A 13,417-nucleotide genomic window follows, 5' to 3' on the forward strand; every position below is an offset into this window, starting at 1 on the left:
AGGGATTACTCGATTTTGAAGGTAGTCCAAGATCCGATCCATCCAGGTCATACCTGAATCGAGCAGAGCGATCATATGATGGCCACCCGAGTTCGACGGCACCGAAGAAGGCGTTGCCTCCAAAGGTGTTGCCTCTGGTGCTCTGTTTCCAAGCAGAGTATCCCCTTCACCTTTGCCCGAGATCGTGATGGATGGTCGTGTGAGTCTTTCTTCAAAGACTCTGATCGAGACAGGTTCGCGAGAGGAAGCTAGACGGGCCATCTCATCGGCTAGGAACTTGTCCTTGCGAGGGACGTGCCTGACTTCAAAACTGAAAAAATATCTCTTCAGTCTCCTCACTTCAGCGAGGTATGCCGTCACTATTAAATCAAAACATTGAAACTCCTTATGCACTTGGTTTACAACCATTAGTGAGTCCCCTATCTCTAACAGGCATTTAATCCCAAGTGTAGAGACTGCACGCATTCCAGACAAGAGACCCTCATATTCCGCAATATTATTTGTGACTAGAAAACATAATTGAACTACATACCTGAGGATGTCGTCGGTTGGTGAGGTCAGGACTACTCCAGTCCCCGTTTCCTTTACGTGAACGACTCGTTGAAATGCATGGTCCTGTGCTTATCTGCCTTTGGTCGCTGTACCTACTCGGGCTCAAAAGACGACCACTCAGCCACAAGATCGACCAACGCTTGAGACTCGATAGCTATTCGGGGGACGAACTGGAGATCAAACTCCCCGAGCTCTATTGTCCACTTTGTCGTTCTTCCTACCGCATCCCTAATGTGGAGAATTTCTTTGATCAGGAGCGAGGAGGTTACCTTGATTTTGTGGGCCTGGAAGAAGTGTATGAGCTTGCGAGAAGCCATCAAAATGGTGTATAGCAGCTTTTGAGCCTGTGGGTACCGAGCCTTCATGTCGTGTAGGACCTCACTGATGTAGTACACTGGTTGCTGAAGACCTTCTCGCTTGACGACCAGTACTGCACTCGTGACCTATGGAGTGGATGCAACATAGAGCAAGAGCTGCTCGTCTGGTTGAGGCGCGGTCAGTACAAGAGGGGAGGAGAGGTACCTTTTTTGATTTTGGACGACCGTTTCTGTTCCGATGTCCAGCGAAAGTGGTCGCTCCTCTTTAGGAGCTTGAAGAGCGGCAACCCTTTCTCTCCCAGCTTTTAGATGAACCTGCTCAATACTGCCACACATCCTGTAGTTTTTGGATTTCTTTTAGCCTGGTCGGGGACTTTATCTGGTTGATGGCTCTGATCTTGTCAGGGTTTGTCTCTATTCCTTGACTGGAAATGAGGAATCCGAGCAACTTCCCCGATGGGACTCCAAACGTTCACTTCACTGTGTTCAGTTTCATGCGATATTTTCGAAGGTTGTCGAACATTTCCTAGAGGTCCACGACCAGATCGTCCTTGGTTCTACTCTTCACGACCACATCATCCGCGTATGCCCCGACGTTTCTACCGAGCTGTGGTCGAAGAATAAGCTGAATACAATGCTGGTAAGTGGCACCAACGCTTTTTAAACCAAAAGGCATTTTGACACAGCAAAAGACCCCAGTGGGTGTTACAAAAGCAGTCTTCTCCTCATCTTCCATATACATGCTAATTTGGTGGTACCCCAAACGGGCATTCAAGAAGCTTAGGAGATCGCTGCCGGTGGTTGAGTCGATAAGCTGGTCAATCCGAGGTAGAGGGAAGAGATCTTTCGACCACGCCTTGTCGAGGTCAGTGAATTCGACGCACATCCTCCACTTACCATTATGTGTTTCGGACATGATTGGGTTAGCCAACCACTTTGGGTACTGTATTTCTCGGACGAAGGCTGCTTCGAGGAGCTTATCGATCTCATCACGAAGTGCTTCCTTTCAATCGGTTGCGAACCAATATGCTTTTTGCTTGACTGGTCGCGCGTTAGGTTGCATTGATAACTTGTGCTCGATCACATCCCTGATGACTCCTCACCATCCTCATCGGGCATGGATTTACTCCATCAAAGCTCCTTGTCGATAATGCCCCGCACAACCTTATACTCGGTCAGGTCAGTGGATCGGGCAGTAGCCATGACCCTTGTTCCCTCCTTTTTCTCGAAGCGTCAGTGTGGTTGGCTGGTTTGATCGACCACCATGATGGCTGACGGTCCTTCCTTACGTTTGTTCTTCCTCTTCTTCTTCCGGCTGACCCCTTTGGAGGGGTGAAAGTGCCTAGAGGGGGGTGAATAGGCTTTTCTGAAAATTAAAACTAAAACAACGGATTAAATCTACCGGATACTCCGGTGAAGGTCGGATACTCCGATCTGATCCGGAGTATCCGGTCTAGTCCGGAGTCTCCGGTCTATACAGGAAATCTAGAACAACTACAAATTAAAGCAAGTAGCTAGAATCTAAAGTTGAAGCTAGGTCTACTGGATATCACAGAGCTAAAATAACACTTAACACTAGCAAGATGATCACTAAAGCAATTTGTATGAAGAATCACAAATTTCACACGATAAAACAAATTGCACGAATACGAACACAAGAGATTATTCTGGAGTTCGGTCACCTCACAAAGAAGTGCATACGTCTCTGTTGAGGAGCTCACAAAGAGCCAGGTCTTTTCCAACCCTATCCTCTTCTAGCGACCACCAAAATCAAGCTAGAAATTCTTACTCAATTCGAAGATGTTTACAAACTTTCCGTGGCACTCCACAAGTTTGGGTGCTCTACGGGCGAAGCCTTGCCGTCTAGAAGCACGAAGCTTCAAGAGAAATGATCGCAGCGAGTGCTCGAGGAAGAACTCAATGCTCAAGTGGCTAAACCCTCTCCAAACACAAACTCTCTAAATTTTGCAAACTTTGCACTAGAGGTGCTTGAAGGGTCTTTGAATGCTCTTAAAGTGCTCAAGAGGTCTAAAGTTCACCAGCAACAGCAAGCTCTAAATGCCATGGGGTGTGGGAGCATTTATAGCCCTCTCTAAAAAACTAGCCGTTACTGTTCTGTCAGAATTGACCGGATTATCCGGCCCTAATTCCAAAAACGGCGTCAGAACGGTCACAGAACGTGTCAGAACTAGCCGTTACAGTTCTGTTAAGTTACCGGAGTCTCCGGTGAACACCGAAGTCTCCGGTCCTGACAGGGCTTCCAAAAAACACTAAGTCCGGAGACTAGCCGGACCCTCCGATCTCTCCAGGTACCGGAGTATCCGGTGAACACCGGAGACTCCGGTGAACACCGGAGACTCCGGTCTTTTTATTAAAAAGATTAAAAGCTAACCGAGACACCTCTGCCGGAGTCTCTCTCGGAGACTCCGGTTAAAACTTAACCTCTTACCGGAGTATCCGGTGAACACCGGAGACTCTGGTCTTTTTCAATTAAAATAAAGACTTAACCGAGACTCTCTGGCGGAGTCTCCCTCGGAGACTCCAGTCTAATAACCCATGAATTACCGGAGTATCCGGTGAACACCGGACACTCCGGTGTTTTTCCAATAAAAATAAACCGGAACCGAGACTCTCTGCCGGAGTCTACCTCGGAGACTCCGGACTAAACACTGAGTACCGGAGTATCCGGTGAACACCGGAGTATCCGGACTCAGTGAATTTTTGCAGAACTAACTCAGTGTCTGTCGGTGAATCAGGAACCGGGGGTCCCCGAACCCCGAGGCCAGGCCAGCAATCTGCCACGTGGCGCCATCCCGCGGAGTTTCCTCTGTGAGGTAAAAAAGATTAAGTCCCGGGAGAGGGCGCTCGGGGCCACAGTCAGTGGTCCCCGAGTACCCAAGTTCCCCGATGATCTGCGAAATCTAAGTGCTGGAAAGAAAGTGCTCGGGGAGGTATACGGTGACCCCCGAGCACCCGAGTCCCCTGACGATCAAGAAAGCTAAGTACCGGAAAAAGTGTGTCTGGGGCCGCGAGCGGTAGCCCCCTGGGCACCCAAGTACCCCGAGGACCCGCTGAAGGAAGTTCCGGGAGAGAGTGCTTGGGGCTGCGAGCAGCGGCCCCCGAGCACTCGGTCCCTCGAAGGTCCGTACAAGTGTGCCCGGGAGAGAGTGCTCGGGGAGGTGAATAGTACCTCCGAGCATTCGGTTCCCCGAGGATCAAGAAAGGGCATTCTCGGGAGAGAGTGCTCGGGGAGGTGAACAGTGACCCCCGAGCACTCAGTTCCCCGACAACTCAGAGAGCCCCCTGATAGTGCCCCCGCAGGGGCCCATTGATGAGTCATCAGCCGGTCAAAGGCCCAAGGCTGCATTTAAAGAGCGTGCATGGCCTGTCACCCCCAACTGCTCCCGTCACGCTCGGTGTCAGTTCCTGCCACATTCTGGCAGGAGGGCGTGGGGTCATTAAATGCACGGGTCCCATCCCGTGCCATCCGGCCCGTCTTGGGATAACGTCGTAAGGGCCGAGGCGTTCTGTCTGCCGCGCTGCTGTGGCAGGAGAACAAGACAGGGCGGGCACGCCGGGCCGCTCTGCGGCTGCCCGGTGGGCCCTCTCCACGGCGCCCGTTGCCAGTGCATTTATGGTGACGGATGACCGGGCGTGGAGTGCATTTTCCACCCCCGGTCACTTCGCACAGAGGCTATGATGATGCCCTTTCCATTTATGGTACCTTGAAACTCGTGCCCCCCCCGTTCGGGGCACACTACTGCCGGCGGGTATTTAAAGCAGCCGGCAGCACGGACAAAAACAAGTTGAGAAAAAAAGGTTGGAAGATCCCAGAGGAAGTAAGTAGCGAAGAGAAGAGAAGCAGATACATGCAGACCGAAGAACAAGGAGCCTCAGGCTCTAGGATAGACAAACATTCTTGTAACCAGCAACATCCTTGAGGGACATTCTCAGGGCATTTATAGTATCCATACAGGAGTAGGGTGTTACGCCTCAGTGCGGCCCGAACCTGTCTAAACACCAGCGCATTTACTTCGTTCCGCACTAGATCGTTCCACCCCACCGGCCATCGCATTTATACCTATTTATTTCTCCGGCGAACATATTCAGGATCATCCCCCCGGCCGAATCTTTAAAAGGGGTCCCTCAGGATCCCTGCGATAGGAGTTAACCCTCCGACAGTGTCCGTGGGTGATTGTGTCTCTCAACAAGTTGGTTCTAAGGGATATTTTGAGCATTGAGACACTAACCAAGCAATCAAATGCAACCCTCTTAATAGAGCGGCTATCCTAGACTCAATTTCAAAAATAAAAGAATTTAAATCCTATTGAGTACTCTTCGTTGATTCTCCATTTGTTTTGACGGGCGTCAAACGTCACTTCTCTTTTCAACTAATACTTAAACCTGTTCATAACTTAGATAAACATATTAGTTCCTTAATCGTTTTGTCATCAATAAGCCAAAACCCACTTAGGGGCCTAGATGCACTTTCAATCTCCCCCTTTTTGGTGATTGATGACAACACGATTAAAACTTACACAAAGATATATGAAATAGGATTTTGAATTCTAGAAGATATGGTGAGCTCCCCTAAATGTGTGCATTGGTTTAAACTCGAGTTATACACAAATGCACATATTCAAGATTTAAATTCGCAAGAGCTCCCCCTATATCCTAGAATTCGTGGGATGCAATCTTAAGAAGACAAAATGCTTTATGGCAGGATATGGAACACACTTAACTTAAGAAAGTACGACAATCATCACACTAACATAAGAGTCTTACAAATTTAAATGAGCACAAGATTCATCACAAACAATAGTCCAATTGTCCAACAACGATTAAGAATTAAACAGAGTCCAAAGCTAGAAAACTAAGGAAACTAGGGAATGGATAACTTTCTCTCCTCCTTTGGCATCAAGCACCAAAAAGAGAGAGCCTAATCGCTGCTGCCATCTTCATTATCATCATCCTCTTCTTCATCATCACTTCCTTCAGAGTCGTTGCTAGGAACGGCGTCGGAGGAGTCATCTTGCGCTTGATGTTGAGAGCTCTCTGCAGCTGCTTGGGCTTCATCATACTATGCCTAAAGGTTTTCAAACTCAACCGGTGCACTCTCCGCTTCATTCGAAGCGATGGGTGAACAAGGTGGCTGAAGGTTCATAGAGGTCTACATCTCTTTCTGACACTTCTCCATTTTCTTTAAGCGAACACCTTGTTCTTTGATTTGAGTAGCATTGTGAGTGCACACTCTGAATATTGCTTTGAGAGCGCTTTTGATGAACGATGACCCTCGAGGAGGAGCACGTCTCGAGGCAAACTGTCGTGAGCTTAGAGAAGCACGAGGAGGTGATGGCGATGGAGAAGGAGCTCGGATGTTCAGGGGCCTCATCCGATAGGGTTCATGCTTTACTTCCTTCACAAAGGTCTTCTTGGACACCCTCTCAATGATAAACATAATGTAAGGGGCATATCCACAGCTTTTGATTGGTGACTTGGATGTAAACACAATCTCTTCCCAAAGGAAGTGCGCCACATTGAAGGGAGCATGGTCATTGGACATGGCGGTGAGGAGGTTTCTGGAGATACTCTGCACTGTTGTTGCATCCCCACTCTTAGGCGCCAAGGTGAGTCAAAATAGGGAGTTTAAGCAACGATAGAATGGTCTTATCCCTGTAAGCTTTCCAAACTCAACTTGTCCATGATTTAGATACATGAACCTAATTTCTTCCAAAGTCAGCTGATCCTCATTGTGAATTTGATCTTTGGATGTATCTCTAGCATCAAGATGGAATTGATGAGCGAATCCTCTGAAGCTAATTCTGTACTTCACTCCTTCTGTCATCCAATGCATAACGGGATTCTCAGATCCCTCAAACCACACTGTAGCATAAAACTGTGCGATAACTTCCTCGCACCAATCATACCTGAAAGCCATAATATTTTTGACATTCTTGCTCTCACAAGCTGCAATGACCTCATTGAACACGGGATCATCTTTCTGAGCCATATAGTTCCAGTCAATCCACTGCATAGGAGTAATCGGCTTCTTCTTGGCCAAGATCACCGTTTCATAGAAATCTCCCTGAAAATCATTCCAAAACCGATGATCTGCAACATTTTTCTCATAATCATATGTGTTGTTCAACCTCTCACTAACAACCTTGGATACATGCTTCATGTAGTTCATCGTTTGTTTTGGAGTGTCGAAGATGCTAGCAGTTCTCAGAGGTCTATGAAGCTTCAAAGGTTCAATAACTTCATCAGCCTACTCTTCTTCCTCATTATCCTCGGACTCAGACGAGTGTTCTGAAGCAACACCTTTGCATCTCTCTTCCCTAGAGGGCATTCCACCTCTTACCCTTCCCGCTGTCACTTTAGCTAAGCCCTTTCCCTTAGCACTTTCTCGGCCTCTTATAGCTTGAGTTTTGGTCCGGTATAAGGTCACAATGTCCCTTTCATATTGTTCAGTGGCTCCTCCTTTAATGTGAATACCTCTGCCTGAGGCCACTTTGCGGACTCTTTCACCGCTTGCGTGCCCACTTCCACTATCTTCAGAATGTGCCGGTGCTCTTGCTTCTTGAGCGCGAGGGTCACTCTTTTGTTTCTTCTTCCTCTCGAAAGTATGACCCTTCACAAAACAATCTCCGGCCATTGCAAATACCCTAAGAGATATAGAATGAAATATGGATGTGAGGAAAACTGATTAAAGAAGGGCTGCTGAAAAACAGGCAGATACCGGAGTATCCAGTGAACACCGGATACTCCGGTCAGCCCGAGAAATCTCCCAAAACTTAGGGTTTTGGAAGATTCGGCCGACGAGAGTTGAAACTGGTTTAGGGATGAGTTCTAGGAGGTGCTAGGAGCTATTCTACCAAGGGAAAACGATCCTAGACAACGGCATTGATAGATCGGGAAGATTTGGGGAAAAAGTACCTTTTGAGCAAAAATCCTCCAGGGATCTTGATGAATAGGGATTTTCGGAGATTCCGGCCTTCAATCCAAGTGAGAAACTAAGCAAATCTTGAAGCTCCTTGGTTGTTTCTCAAAATCGCCGGAGAGGGTGCTTTTGGGAGAGAGGAGTTGAGAATAGATGAAAAGGAAGAGCTGTTCGGGCAGGGGGTTATGTAGGAAATCTGGAGACACCGGAGACTCCGATGAAGACCGGAGACTCCGGTCCTGATACTTATACCGGTCGAAGGGTTAATTCTTGACAATGATTCCAGGGTGTACCGGTCGAAAGGTGCGTGAACAACACTGAAGGTGTGCGTTCGTCGGTGTGTGTGTGTGTTGAACTCAAAAACACCGGGGTTATCCAAGTTCAAACCTTCCGAAGGATAACAACCCTACGTTCTGTGTGTTTTATTATGAGTGCTTGTGAATCGCTTACCCATCCTCTGTTACAAATCAGATCCTTCTCTCTTTATATACCAAAGAGAGGGATAACTTACAAGTGGGCCCCGATTAGCATACCCATGCCTAGCTAGATATTTAACTCTTGGATCATATCATAGAGAACCGGGTGAGCCTACCTTGCCCTGAGAGCTTTGAGTGCTTGCCCCAACCATGGAACGCCTCCACACTTGCCTTCCCTGGCCGCCCGGCCCGTCTCATCATCGTGCGCCATAAGATTGTCTACCAAGCCTTCATATACCTGTGTCCCGCGAGTCTACCTGCAAAACCATCCAGTTGCCTGGTCATTCTGCAGATCCTATCTCGTCAGCTGTGCGTTGCTGCGTCTGGCCGCAAAGCCCCATCCATAGCATTTAATACTACATGACGGGACAATGCCCAACCACGTCGGCCATGACTTTGTTCATTGGATGGGGTGTCTGGGGAATGAAAATACTTAAGTAGATAGCAATAAATACGATTAAATGGGTTAGGTAAGTACCGACCCTTCGACCAGCAAGGGTTGGTTGCGGGATATCATAGTATCGCATGGAGGCTGGTCGTGCGAGGTTGGACCTGGTCGCGTGATGGTCCAGGGTTTAGGAAATATCCCCCATCGATCGTCATACCCCTCGTGGAGCCCATTAGTTGGGATACCCAACTTACTCAATACTCCGACAGTATAGTAGACACACTAGATAAACTTATAGCACATTTAGATATAATTTGATATATGTTTATCTTGTGAAGTTTTTGGAGCCGAATAGTTTTAAGTGTCATAATTCACCCCTTTTAGGATGTCACAGATTACTACAACAGTCCTATTTACTATGTGTGATGACATACTTTAAAAGATACAGCTCATCGGATTCCATCTAACTACCAAACTTACTAGGTATTCCATATCCAGCTACCAACTCATCGGGTCACCACCACCCAACTACCAAAACCAACCATCCAAGACTCACAATAATCATGAAGAAGTCCAAGCCGCTCTTGACAGTGAGCACGATTGATTAATTAGTTTTATTTCTTTGTAGAGATTGTACAATTTTACCCACTAGTCGTGATTCTCGTGTTGCTTCACACTTTCAGGGTCTCACTACAAGGTCTTTACAAAGTGCCTACTAATATGTATACACTTACTAAGGTATCATCGTTAACAGGGATTCCATCCACTACAGAGGCCCCCTCTTATGACACTCAACAGCCAACTGGTGTATACATAGTTAGGTGAACAACTAATTATTTAGTCAGATCGTACTCATATTAGCTACGTGGTTGTACTGTTGAGACATGTTACATGCTTCACAAACCAGTCCTTAGGATCTAAAGCGGGTACTCGCACATTACCCAATACGCACACAACAGTCATACCAACCAACCACCCTGGCTAGATCTCTATGATCCATGTTGTTACAAAAGATTACCCAAACATGTTTATGTTGCATAGACAGTTAATCAGTTATTAAGTAACACATCTATATCCATGACAGCGGAGCTATGCAAGTCTACCCTTGACTCCGCGACTCCAACACACGTGACAAAGATAATCTGGAAATTACTATTAAACCCTAAACATGTGATTCATATTGACAAACATGCAATAGAACAAATAAAGGAGATACTTTCCTACAATAGGATCGATGTGGTCAAGGACACTTGCCTTCAATAGCAGGTTGCTCACAAACGTTGAAGATCTGCTCTTGCAAGCTCACACATTGCTCGTCTCCTATTGCATTCACGAATACAGGAAACAAACAAGCACAAACAACTAATAATAATGCACCAAACTCTATCAAAAGTCTAAGATAAGCTTACTAACAGAAAGTACATGTCACTACGATCGCGTGAACGTAAGAATCGTCTAAAACATAACTATAACAGAAAAATTATAGGGTTTTAAGCTACATGGGTCTTTCTATAAAAGAACATGGACTATTTGGAAAAAAACAGAAAGGTCTAAGGGTTTATTTGTAAAATTTTATGGACCTATATGTAAAAAGTAAAGGTTTGGGGGCTTATTTGCAAAAATATAAAAATTCATGGGCCTATATGTAAATAAATAAAACTAAAGGGGATAAATATAAAATATTAACTGATCATGGCATTTATGTAAAAATAGCAAAGTTTAGAGACTAATTTGTAATAAAACAATAAGTCTAGGGATGTAAATGTAAAAGTAGGAAAGTCTAAGAGCTTTACTGTAAAAGCAGTAGGTGGCATGGGCCTTTTTGTAAAAACAAATAAGTCTAAGGACATAAATACAAAATTACCTAATTAAAAGAATTATGTTGACTGGACTGTTGACCAGGCTCGGGTGCACCGACTGGATCACCACATATGACCGCATTGCTGTGCTAGGAGCAGTTCCTGCTGCGGCACCATGAAGGTCTGGCGGGCGAAGCCGGATCACGACGACCTCGATCTCGAGGTGCACTACGTCCACAGAGAAGGCGAACGGGTTGTCGCCATCGATGGAACGTATGATCCCTACAAGAAGCCCGTCCTGAGGGTGTCACGCGGCGATGGCATTGTGCTTGTCTAGGACCTCCCGTCGTTGAAGATGAGAGGGCACATTCGCTGCAACTGCGAGGCCAAGACCATCTCACTCAGGTCGCCCGGCGTTGTCTTCGCCGGCGAGGTCAGAGTGGTGAAGTGGACGCCGTGCGCTGAAGGTGAAGCAAAAACTGCAACTCTGAATTCTCTGAGCTGTAGCTGTAGATAATCTTTCAAGGTCAATCAGTCGCTGGTGATGTCACGTTGATGTGATGCCTTAGCTATGGGCTTTCTGGCCCAACCTTCACCCTGTTATGCTTTAGCTATGGGCTTTCTGGCCCGCAGTGTGGGCCGGAAACTCTTAGAGAGCAAGAACTACCTTTTTCTTCCGAAAACAAGTGCTACTGTTACACACACACAGAGTAACGGTACTTGAACAAGCGAAAATGCTACTGTAAACAAGAACAATTAACGAACAATATAACGTGCTGTGATTATGTAAGAGGTCACTAAATCTTACTTCTGCACTAGTTAGTCTTCCATCCTAATTCCCATCGACTTTTGGGTGATGTGATCTGATAATGTTATCTTGGAGGTAGTAGTGAGTTTTGCCACTGCTCATCCTTCGCTTTATTTGTTGGTTGTTAGCTCCCGTTGCATTTGCTGCAGATGAAGTAGGCATCACATTACTTCAAGATGATAAACTAGCAGTCAAGACATTGGGCGTTTGGTTGACGCAAGCAACCGAAAGTGAGATGTAACTGAACACTCGTAGTGGCCCGTTGAATATTTTTCTTTTATCAGAATAGATTACTCAAGTGGATGTCTCTAGTGGCAGCTACCAGTTTGCTATAATGCTACTTGACCTGTTGTCCGGTTGGTGATGGCAAGAAGATGCTCCTCCAGAGTAGGCAAGGTTCCTAATGGCATGCTGCCGTTTGCATGCTCCAACCTTTTACTTGTGGTCGCCGTTGCTCGTAGTCGTAGTAACTTCTCTGGTTTACCACCGGACAAGAGTACGTGTGAGTTCTGCCGCTACAGCTCGCCTCCTTCTCCATTCCACTTTTCACAGCTTAACTGTATATCCCTGCAAGTCTTTCTGGCAGGCCCGACACGGTCTGTTCTTGAGATTTTACTATGTCCCGGCCTTTGCTGTCTGCCAGCCAGACCGTCCAAAACGGTGAAGACTTATAGCAAACTGGTAACTGCCACTAGTGCCTTTGCTGTCTGCCAGCCAGACGCGCCGGCCGGTTGCCTGCCTGCCTGCCATGCGTTACCTTGAATCTGACCATGAGGTCCGGGTGGCTTGGTATTTGTGGGTCATGGTGCGCGGCACGACGTGCTCCCGGTTCCCACGGGCTGCTGCAGCTGCATGTAAGCCTCCTGTAGCTCGGTTCGAACCTTCCATTTCCTTGGCCCGTGAAGACCACACCAACCAAACGCGCGCGGCAGCTGAAGAAAATGTCCGGCGGTGCCGGAAAGGCTCTGGCTCGCCTCTTTGGGTTGGTCTTTGGTGCGAACGCGGTCTCACGTGATGCGTCCACATTGCAGAAACACCCTCGTAATATCCCGATATAATGTTACAATGAACTAAGCATGGAATAATACTTGGCCGACACCAGGGATGCACGTTTTATACTTTTTTTAGGTCAACACAAACTCATAAATATGAACTAAAGATTTACTCTCACCTAATTAAGGTAAAAATAAATAAACTAAGTAATAATCTAAAACTATCTATTAAATACGACACTTGCATCCCTAGTCAACAACCGGTTATCCTACTCCTGCCGCATAGCCTATCTAAGCTAAACAATGTCTTAAAGTGGTAATCTCTTTTTTAATTGTTCCCTTTAAGGCTGGCAGTCCTCTTTCTCTATTTGCATTACATTCGCTGCTACTTCCCTTAAGTGGTATATCGCAATTTTCTCTCGTAATTTGTTCATGCAGGGCCAGTATTTATGAACCATATTATTTGAAAATCACAGTTTTCAGTGCCACCCTCCTTAGATACTATGGTTTTTTCAATATCACAGTTTTTACAGTTTTGATAAAACCAAGGTGCGACGCATATAGGAGAGAGCAATGAGCTCTGTTTTAGAAAAAACGGGTGGAGAGTGGATTTTTTAAAACTCTAAAAAACCTCAGAGTTTTCAATACTATAGTAGTTTTCAAAAAACCGTGTTACTCCTTCAAAACTCTAAATATACTTCACATGGAAACATGCCCTCCATTGCAGAACATGGAAGTATCTTCTTTCAGCTATATTGACAATACTCTACCACTAAAAAACAATAAAAATAAACTAAAATATTAGAATTAAAATGCATTTGCGTGAAACTTTTGCTAATTTTTTTTACTAAAGAACCTCCAAAAATGAGATATTCCATTTTGACCGGCAAGAACGCATCCCCTCCGAAAAAAGGCTAAGCAAATTCATCCACACTTGAAAGCAACTAAAATCCTACAAGCCGTGGGTCCGTCCCATCTATCAGTGAGAAGTCATAATATAACTGTTAGGTGGACCCAGGGCAAGATGAGGTTATCGAGGTCCGGCTCCACCTAGCCTGTGTTGCCAGAGTCCGCAAGGAGATCCTCCTCCTCCTCCTGAAGTCCCCCTTTGACAATGACACCCTCCTGGGGTACTTGGCGTCGAA

This window comes from Phragmites australis, chromosome 4 (genome assembly GCF_958298935.1).
Source record: "Phragmites australis chromosome 4, lpPhrAust1.1, whole genome shotgun sequence".
Taxonomy (NCBI): domain Eukaryota; kingdom Viridiplantae; phylum Streptophyta; class Magnoliopsida; order Poales; family Poaceae; genus Phragmites; species Phragmites australis.